This window comes from Vicugna pacos, chromosome 18, assembly GCF_048564905.1.
Source record: "Vicugna pacos chromosome 18, VicPac4, whole genome shotgun sequence".
Classification (NCBI taxonomy): Eukaryota; Metazoa; Chordata; class Mammalia; order Artiodactyla; family Camelidae; genus Vicugna; species Vicugna pacos.
In genome coordinates, this window is record NC_133004.1 from 40,732,915 (window position 1) to 40,743,521 (window position 10,607).

Sequence of the window (10,607 nt, forward strand, 5' to 3'; positions counted from 1 at the left end):
CCAACAGCTGCTGTCATATAGGTTCCAACTTGGAACAAAATCCCCAAACTCAAAGGACAGCTTGGCTGATGGGGGTCAGGCCCAGACTCCTGTGGGAATCAAGACTCTAAATAAGGTGAGCCTGAGGCCAGGCCTCAGAGCAGGGGTCCTGTTCCTTCCGGTTCTGGCCTCCTAGTCCTGGGTCCTCACAGAGACATGTACCACACAGCCCCTCTGGTGCTGTGACAATGGCCGTTTCTTGGGAGCAGAAATAGGACAGAATTGGAAGCCTCATATTCCAAGTAGAGACAAAGAACTTGGGTTTGGGGATCCAAAGTGGTCCATGGGCCATCTTAGCACTGATGGGGGAGCAGCAGGGAGAAGGGGGCACCGAGCAGTCAGGAGGGGGAGAGCACCCACAGACCTGGCTTTGAATCCCAGCTCCACTGGCTACTGATCATGACTTGGCCAAGTCATTTAAACTTTCCAAGCCTCAGTTTTCCTCAATTTCTGGTAACATAGGGCTACCTACTTCAGAGTTGTGGAGTGCTTTAAAAAAAACTTTTTATTGAAATACAACACAGACAAGTACACAAATCTCAAGGGCATGACCTGATTTTTCTCCAACTGAACAAACATGGGGTTATCCCAGGAAATGGATGAGATGCTCCAAAGTTCATGGGACAGCTACACATGTGTCCTTGTGCGTAGATCAGAAGAAAACTATCACCCACAGGCTTCTCTACCCTTGGATTTCTCTGCTGGGTGGGTGCCCACTCACACGATGGATCCAGGAGGAAAAATCTGGGAGCCTTTTTATTTTATTTTTATTTATTATTATTATTTTCTCCTTCAGGAGCATGTTTATTGTGTTTGAGATGATAAATCAGGGGCTCTCTGGCTACATAGGATAAAAGGAAATCCTCTCATTACAAACTGACAAAGGTAAAAGGCAAAATATGTTTCACCACAGCATGAAGCACATACTTAGAAATAGATCTGGGTTTAATACAAATGACGTAATTTCTAGTCATCTACAGCTACTTTTATAACTTTATACAGATAATGAATTGGGCTAAAATGCACTCTAATATTTGGCAGACTTCAGGACCAGTATCCTTAGTACATTACAAAATACACTTTGACGTCCCAAAGAAGTCACTCTTGAAAGTAGGCATTGGTTTTTGTTTGTTTGTTTTACTGGAGGTACTGGGGGTTGAAGTCAGGACCCTGTGCATGCTAAACACGTGCTCTACCGTTGAGCTAAACTCACCCCCTGCAACTAGGAGTTTTAAACATAGCTAATCTACAGCTACAAAGTTCAACTGTTAATAGCATTTACCTTTTGGGGGAGGCTCCCAGTCTTCAAAGGATAAAAGCGGGGAGTGGAATCAGTATAACATACACAGAAGTCCATATTGTAAAGACTATAAAGATTTGCAGCCCAGTGAAAAGATGCCCTCTGCTCCTTCACACTGCATACAAATTGTGTGAATTCTTTTTGCGTACCTCTTGGTCCACTGTCTGGCTATCCTGTCATGTTCTGCTCTGTTGGTCAAATACTGAGTGGCTATGCTTCTGACCAGAGGATCCACAGGGTTGCAGTCTGTCCAAAGAGAACAAATAGACAGCAAAACCTTTGCACCAGTCAGAGCAGGACTCCAGTTGTCTTTAAGGATGTCCAGGCAGATGACTCCCTAACTGTTGATGTTGCGGAGAGAGAGTCTGGTGCGGAAAGTAACCTTTGGTGGCTTAAATGGGTAATTGGATGGAAATGTGATATCCAGGAAAAAGCACAGCACCTTCATATATAGAACCTAGTGAGCCGAATATAGTCGATCTCCATTCGGAAATGTTACCTCCTTTAGACCCAGCACTGCAGTTAGGAGGAAGATCAAGGGTTATTTCAGCTAGTTCCTTCTGAATTCTTTTAGCACTAGTGGATAATTTAGCAGCGGTTTTGCTAGAGAGTTTGGTGTTTTTCTTCTGCTGGGCGGCAGAAGGTTTTCTTTCTTCTTCTTCAGGCTGTGGAGCAGCTGGGTCTCCCTGGTCGGCGTCTGAACTACTGCTGGTGCTGGGGCGCTCACTGTCGGACCCTTGCCGATCACCAGACATCCTGGTGAAGTTATTTGTTGGGAAGCTCGGCCCCCCAGGCCGGCCGGCTTGCGCGCGGTTGCGGTGTCGGGGAGGGAGAGAGGAAAAAACTCTTCCTTAAGGAAGTGGAGGCAGCTGGGCGAGGGAAAAAAAGAAGCCGAGGAGGCTGTGGCCGGGGCATGCGGGGCATTGAAAGTCGGAGGGATTGTGCAGTGCCGGGCTCCGGCCGGAGGGTGGCGCCGCCCAGCGCCTTCGGAACAAAAGCTGGAGTCGGTGGGTCGGTGGGAGCTCGGCTGCGCCGCGGGCTCGAGCTCTAGGAGGAGGGGACGCGGGACACCCCTGCGCGCTGTGGCCTCCCTCCGCCGCCGCCCTAGAAGCCTTTTCAGAGAAAGAAGAGAGGTGTCCTGCGGAGGGCTGGGGTGGGGAGGAGCCTCTAGAACTTGCAGAGGCCGACCCAGGAGGCTGGAGGGTTAGGGTCGGTTAGGGCATCATTATAGCTGTTTTGGAAGCTCCAGACACGGACAGTGAGAATCCCGCTAGGGTCAGACTTCAGCCCAGAGCCAACCCCACTCACCCACCACTCAGGCAGACCCTAATGTGGGATCCTCTCCAGCCCTCCTGCTGGTTCTCCTCCAGAGCTCCAGCCCCTGTAGATCCTCCCCAGCTGCCTGTCCCTCTAGCCCTGAGATGTCACCTGTCTACAGGCAGAAAGTGGCATCCATGTATCCAGCGAGCTCCATATCTTGCCCTGCCTGCTGCAACCAGACATTATCCTTCCCCAGTTTCACCCTGGCAACGCCAGAATCACCTTTGCCTCCCTTCTCTCTCCCTACCTTCCAGAACCCAAGTCACATTTCTTGGCGTCCTGTCTTCCTTCTAATGGCTTCTTAGCTTCTTCCCTTACTCCACACCCCCACCCCTCCTGTGGGCTTTCTCGAGGACCACTCCTCAGAGAGCAGAGGTCTTGTCTCTCATTTCCCATCTGACAACTTCTCATGCTGGCAAGATGCTCTTCCTAAAACACCGCTTTCATTGTGTCATTCCCCCCACTCACTGTCACTGGATCCTTGTTGTTAGAAGGTGTGGGCTCCTTAGCATAGGATTCAAGGTGCCTGGCAAACAGAGCCCAACGCAGATACACAAGAGCACTGTCTGCTTGTGCCTGGGGGCTGCATGCACCGAGAGGTGGTCTTTGTGCAAGTTAGAAAAAGAATGCTCCAGGTTGGGCGGTGATAAGCACTTGCTATGGGATCTTCTCTTTGGGGAAGTGCACAGGCCAGGTGCCCAGAGAGAAGGTAGGTCACCAGACTGCCTAAAGGATCTATTCTATTTTCAACAGCCCTGAGCTCCACAGTACGGAGCCCTTAAGGAGCTTTCCTGTACCATTTCTCTTACCATTTATCTAGATAATAACCCACAACACTGAGTGATTTCTCCTCCTGATCTGGAGGGGTCTAACTTGTATGAACTAAAAGCCTTATGAGCGCAGCTAATCCCCTCCTCACAGGGCTTGTTCCCTCCCTGCCATCCTCCGCATGGCCACCAGAGGGCGACCTCCACCCGCAAGGCAAATCTGTTACTTTCCCGCTTAAAGCTCTCCCCTGCCGGCAGCCCCTGCCTACAGGATGGGTGCAACCCAGAATCGCTTGTTCTTGCAAAGCAGGCTGTTTCTCAGCTCTGGGCTTTACTTAAGCTTCCCCTCCTGCCAGAGGGAGCCTGTCCTACTTTGTCATCTGGAGGGGAATTTTTGAGACCCAATTCGGGTCTCACTTCCAGGACATCTCCCTTGACTGCCAACCTGCCAGGCTGGTACCGAGCATCTCTCCTCTGTATCCCCGTAGCGCTTCCTAAAGTTCTAGCATGACCCTCGGTGTCACTTTAAAACATCCATTATCCAAAAAGTTGAATAACTTGAACATTAATAAGAACAATAACTTTACTGGATTGCATCACAATAAATCTGTTTAAAACCCGTAAGTTCAAAATGGTTCTGAAAATAATAATCAATCACCATTGAAAGATGCTGAAGAACTACCTCATTATTTTGAAATTTAACAGATAAAGGGAAAAATTTTAGCACTTATTCTGTCTGTCCTGCACATGCTATGCCTCAGGGTAATCATAGTAGAGGAGAATGTTTCCTTTTATAGACATAGTCCAGCTAGAAAAAAAAAAAACCCAGAATAACAGAATAAGAATATCACCATTTGCAGCCCTTAATAACTGATTAGATTTAAGTCTTGAGCATCAATATCTGATAAAATTCCAACAAGGCAACCATATTTGAGCCTTTGACAGGAAAATGCTACACATTAGTTCATACCAATTAATTTTAATAATATTTTATTTATCCCAATATACCCAAAATGTTATTTTAATATATACTCAATATAAAAATAGTTATGAGCTATTTTACATACCTTCTTTTTGGGCTAAGTTTTTTAAATCTTGTTCATATTTTACACTTTGGACATGTTTCAGTTTAGATGTTAAACATCCATTGGAAATACTTGATCCAGATTTAGAGTTTCTAAAATTCACAAGCGAAAAAGTGTATTCACAACTGAAAAAGTTGTTCTGCACAGACTTAAAAGTTTTCCCAATAACTGAATCAATTATCCATTTAAATTTTTTAATTATTTCAAATTTTACAAAATAAAAAGCTCAGTTCCTCCGTAGTACCAACTACATTGAAGGGCACAGTAGCCACGCATCGCTAATGGCTGCCATTTTGGACAAGAGGGTAGATCAAAGTACCAATCTACAGGGTAAACAAAGGAGAGAAATATGGTAGACAGCCTCATGGAGGTGTGATCAGCAGAATCCAGATGTCAAGGACAGTCACGGGATAAACAATCTTGTTTCTTCAAAAATGAGTTGCAAAAAGAGAGATGGAAGGGAAACCTATGGATTAAAAGAAACCTAAAATGTACATCAACTGTATCAGTTACCTGATACCATATTATTGCAAAGCAAATTGAAAGTTCATTATCACATAGTTTCTGAGGGAGAAGCAGAGCTGGGAGATTCGGAGCTATTTGAGTTTCTCAAGACAAAGCAGCTGGCTTCCCCCAGAGCAAGTTAGGTGCTATGCCCTCAGTGGTATCGTCCTGCTGACAATAAGGCCTACTTGGCTCCCAAAGAAAACAAACAATAGGCTCTTGTGAATAAAAGGCCCAAGTAAACAAGCCCAACAGGAGGGTCAAAGCCAATTCTCAGGACCCCTAGGTACAAGATCGTTTTTTACACAATTCAGATCGACTACAGGAAATCCCCAGCCTTAAGAGCACTGACCTGTGCTTCATTCTTTACCATTTGCAAAGTATTTCCATGAAGTACATCTCACCTCAGAGGGATTAGTAGGCAATAGGGTCTGAGTTTGCAGTCAGAGGGCCTGAGAGTGTCCCTTGCCAGCTATGAGACCTAGCCCAAGTTATGGAGCCTCTCAGAACCTTCTTTGTTCATTTGTAAGATGGGTAAACAATCTCACCAATTCTACAGTGTTGTGAGGATTAAGCCGAAGTGCTTTGTAACCATTCTGGGTGGTTCTGGGCCTCTAGACATCACCAGGGGTAAAACGTGGCCCTAGAACCCAGGTCCGTGAAACCAGGGCTCTCACCTCTCAACCGGCAGACCACTCCTTTATCCTCCACCAGCCTTGACCTTAGCCAATTTCAACATATAGTAGTACAGGGTGAAAGCCCACCTCCCTGCATCCTGAGAGCACTTAAGGATGTTGGAAGTCTCTCCTTCTCTCTTGCTGGGAAGGACAGCCTGGAGATTAGTCATTTTTCAACTTCTTGCCACCACTGCCCCCTATCATCCAGGGGAGTCAGATGGACGAAGTCTCAGCGTAGTGATATTGGAACCAGGTGGCTTTTGATTGGCCCAATAAGCAGTGACATCTTGCTTCTGACTGCCTTGGACATGAGAGATTTGGAACTCCGAACGGCTTTCAATTCTGATTGGTTGAGGGAACTGGGGTTGGGTGAATGCTGGATCAATCCAAGAGTTTCTGGTGGCAGAAAGAGGCTTCCAGTAAAAGGGGAAGGATTAGAATAAGATTGCATCTACTGTCAGTAACTAGTGACTTTTTCCTCCAACCTTTAACCTAAAAAATTTTTTTTAATTGAAGTATAGTTGATTTACAATGTTGTGTTAGTGTCAGGTGTACAGCAAAATGATTCAGTTATACACACACACATATATACATTCTTTTTCAGATTCTTTTCCATTATAGGTTACTACAAGATATTGAATATAATTCCTTATGCTATACAGTAGATCCTTGTTGTTTATCTATTTTATATATAGTAGTGTGTCTATGTTAATCCCAAACTTCTACTTTATCCCTCTCTCCCTTTCCCCTTTTGAAACCATAGTTTATTTTCTATGTGAGCCTATTTATGGTTTGTAAATAAATTCATTTGTATCATTTTTATTAGATTCCACATGTAAGCGATATCAAATGATATTTGTCTTTCTCTGACTTAACTTCACTTAATATAATCTCTAGGTTCATCCATGTTGCTGCAAATGACATTATTTCACTCTTTTTTATGGCTGAGCAGTATTACATTGTGTGTGTACATACTACATTTTTTTTACACCACATCTTCTTTATCCATTCATGTGTCAATGGACAATTAGATTGCATCCAGCTTTTTGAGGTGCTTTCCCACAACTGAACGTATTCCACTTTCACTTCAGCTTTGTGAGATGCCCAGTGTGTTAGCAGTCCCAAAAATCAAAAATGGGGGGAAGCCTTATTTAAAAAAAAAGAAAGAAAGAAAAGGTTGGGTGACTTAGTTCTTTATTGGCCTACTTGGCCTTGATCTCAAGAGAGAATTCTGACCCCTTTAACCCTTGGTGTGGCTTTGTGTGTGGGAGTCCAGGAACAAGACCCTCCTTGTCACATTAGCACAGCCAATGGGATCAGATTACCAGGTTATGGAAAGTACAAACCTGGAATGAGGTAGGTGAGAGATCAGCTTTGGTGCGAAGGGGGCATCATGGCAACTGGCAGGCCCTGATGGGAGGACAAAGGGTCGGGGTCAGGGTCATACCCTCAGGAGAACTTAATATTCCTTGCAGCACATAACCAGTTTCTAAAGAACTTTACTTTCACATCCACACTTTCCTGGCTCTTTATAAATATAACTGCAGGTTGTTTAATCTCACTTTACGCGGGTGGTGGGAGCCCCCCAGGAGTTAAGAGCCTGGGCCACCAGCTTGTTAGAGTCAGGAGTAGCGCTGCACTTACTCCTGTTCCAGGTTCACACTTCACTCTTCCTCCCACCCTTCCTCCACTCACCTAGGGTAGCAAGGGTGCCACGCTGTGTGCCCAGAGGTCTGTGTTCCTGCCGGCACTCAGACAGAAGTGGGTATATGTGGAAGTCTTTCTGCTTGCTGCCCCTCGGGGGCCTTGCTGCCAGATGGCTTGTGAGATACGCCCAGCTGAGTGTGACCTGAGGCGGCCTGTGCAACCTGGGGGGCGAGGCTGCTCTGAGACCCCGGGGAGTGGTGGCCCATCTGATTCGTCTTGGCCTCCCTCTGCTCCTTTCAGCCTCTCGGCTTCTGCCTCTTGATGTCTTCCCTTCCCAATCTTCCTGGTCATTATCTCCGACCAAGTCCGTAGGGTGTTCGGCCCCGCAACCCCTTTCCAGCTGCTCTTACTTATCTGGCTGCTGGAGGTGACGTTGAGGGAGGGTAACCACTGGATAAGGGGAACTGCGGGGCGCTGTGGTGGTGGTGGGGCTGTAGAGGTGCTGGGAACGCGGGGCAATAACTAAGCCAGCAATCACCCCATCTACCAAAACCCAAGACACCTCCCTACCCTCAGTCCCGCTCCCGACTAGGACAAGGGGCGGAGTCCCGTCTTCGGAGCTTGAAGCCACTCGGCAGCAACCACCGAGGGGACCGCCCCGCCCCGCGCAACTCCACTTTCCCACGCGCCCTGTCACCCCGCCTCCTCTCCCCTCCCCCGTCCCCTCCAGCCCCCTGCTGCACCCGAGTCCGCTCCAGATCCGCTCCGGGTTTCCTCCGCGTCGCTGGGGTCTCCGCCCTCCGAGCCGCCGCCCTGGCCTTGCCGGAGCATCGCCGCGGGAGCCAAGCTCACCGCCCGAACCCCGAAGCACTGGGCGTGCGAGCCCGCGCTCGGGACTGAGCCGCGGCGCAGACTCCGCGCTACAGACCGAGCCGCTGCGCAGACCCCGCCTTAGCATCCAAATTCCGAGTTGGGACCGGACGGCGCGGCCAGGTCCCCGCGCGTCATCGGAATTTGACCCTCGGGGCTCTCAGGTGACCCCTCTCTCGGCACCGTTCACTGTCTGCGCGGCCGGCCCCGATAGGCTTCTCAGCATCCCGGCCCTGGCCGGGGCTCGGGCGAGGTAGGGGGCCGCCAGTCTTGGGGGTTGGGGGCTAGCGTGCTGCTCCGCCGTGGAATCCGCGCAGCGGAAGGCCACGCCCCCCTATCGGGGAGAGGGCCGCCGCGCCCCCTACGGCCCAACCCCTCCCTGTTGGGTGTCCTAGATACATGAAGCCTGGACTTCGCCTAGATGGTCAGAGGCGCTTTCCCTCGTCCACTCCTTCATCATTTGGCTCCCGCCTGTCCCCAGAGTCTGGTGTCCGGGGGGAACCCTGCCAAGTAGACAGCTTCCTTTGAGAAGGAAGGAAGCCTGCTTTCTCGGAGACCCGGGAAGACCTTCCAGTACAGCAACCCCCTTCTTCATGTCCGTGGCCCTCTGGGACACCCTCTCTCCCCAGCTCTTTGGTCCATCTTCCTCACCCCTGCCTCTGCTCACTTCATCTTGTCTCCCCTGCCTCTCTTCTCTAAGTCTGTTCTCTTTCAGCCTCTTTTCTGGTTTTCTCCTCCCCCTGACCCTTTCCCCCATCGCACACCTTCGGGAGAAGGGGCCTTGTCACGCTGTTTTCTATTCATGGTCTCCTTGGGGAGGGGGTGTGTGCTGGGACTTTTTTTGGCATCTGCTGGGCCTTGGGTCACGAGGTGTCATGTCTGTGACTCGGTATCCGTGCCTTCTCGTGCTCTTCTCTCCCATCCTCTCCCACCCTGCATCCCCCTGTCGCCTTTGTCTCCTTTCTGCCTCGGTTCCTGTTCTTTTTGCTCTCTTCTTTGGGCGCTTTGTGTAGCTAAGGCTCTTTGTCTCCGTCTCTCCTCTCTCTCTCTGCTCCCTCTGCTCCCTCCTCCAGCACAGAGAAGCTGCGACCTCCGGGGCATCACTATTTCAGGTGTGCGGAGTTGGGGAGAGGTCGGTGGTGGGGTGGGCTCCCGGCATGCCCAGCGATGACTACAATCGTCCCGTGGCCAGAGTGGATCATTCATATTTATGAGATTGAGAGAATGGATACAAGGATGACAAGGGAAATCCCATCCCTTTTCCTGGAGCCTGTTTCAGGGGGTGCTTGAGCTACATCTCCCACAGTGCCCTGGAGGCACTGGGCTTCCTCAGCCTCTGCCTAGACACTTACTGGGAGTTATAATTCAAGGAGCCAGGTTGGAGGGTGGGAATGGATCGGAGTAGGGAGCAGGGGTTGTGGGGCCAGCTGGCTGCTTTGGTTTGGCCTGGGACCTCTGAACTGCTGTGTTCCCAGCACCCACTCCCCCAGGGTCCTTGAAAACTTTGTGTCTCTTCAGAAGTGAATCAGAGTAGAGTGCTTGGGAAGAGAAGATGCAGGGTGAATTGGCAAGTTCTCCCTTCTTTCATCTGACCCTGGGAATCAACCACCCACCTCCACAACTTTATCTGAGCTGTAGACACACTCTTCGGAAATGATAGCCTCCCCATCTTAAAAAGAGGAGGGAAACCCAAGCCTAATGTGTGTTGGTCTCTATTGGGTGTGTTCCAGTCTACAAGTTGCTCATATTCTGCCCTCTTCTACGGGCAGTGGGGGAATTGCTGGAGTTACCACTGAACTACCAGCTTGTATTTTTCAGAGACCCATGAATTGCTGGTGACGTTGCCTGGAAAGGGAGGCAGATGGGAGCCTCAAGCTCCCATCCGCCTCTGGAACCCATCATCCACAGAGCCTGGGGTAAGGAGTCTGATTAAGCTGGTTGTTGGCATAGGAATTGCTGACAGTGGGGAGAGGGCAGTGGGGGTTCCTGACACAATCCCATCCTGGTTCTGAGTCACCTTAACCCTCAGCACTTGAGACCTTAGGCTACTGCCAAGGACCCATAATTCCTACCCTTACTCCTAAGGCTGGAGTTGGAGGTCCAGTCCCCCCCCAAACAGGGTCTCCCCACTGTCCTTGAAGTCAGGAAAACTTAACTTTTAGCCTGGCTTTGCCCAAACTGAGTCAGTCACCTTAGGCAAGATCTTAACCGTCAAGGGCCTTAATGGATTTCCTCTCTGTGAAAGGAGTGGCTTGAACCTGATGGTTTCTAAAGGCCCTAGCAGGGGCTTAAAGGTCCTGAGCCTACACTTCTATCTGCCCTCTGCTGATACTGGCCCGAGCTGTCTTACTTTACTTCAGCTTACCTGGGAGAGCCTAATGCATCAGCATCAGACTAG

The 10,607-nt window shown here is 49.4% G+C and overlaps 1 long non-coding RNA gene and 1 pseudogene across 1 annotated transcript; both read right to left on the reverse strand.

Moving 5' to 3' along the window:
- Positions 1-1,406: 1,406 nt before the first annotated feature.
- Positions 1,407-2,094, reverse strand: LOC102528076 (ubiquitin-conjugating enzyme E2 E3 pseudogene; annotated as a pseudogene).
- A 2,670-nt stretch (positions 2,095-4,764) lies between these two features.
- LOC140687146 (uncharacterized) lies at positions 4,765-10,605 on the reverse strand. Its single transcript, XR_012061291.1, has 3 exons — positions 10,575-10,605; positions 7,039-7,102; positions 4,765-4,977 (listed from the first exon to the last, which is right to left on the reverse strand). It is a non-coding gene; the product is annotated as an uncharacterized lncRNA (long non-coding RNA).
- Positions 10,606-10,607: the final 2 nt, after the last annotated feature.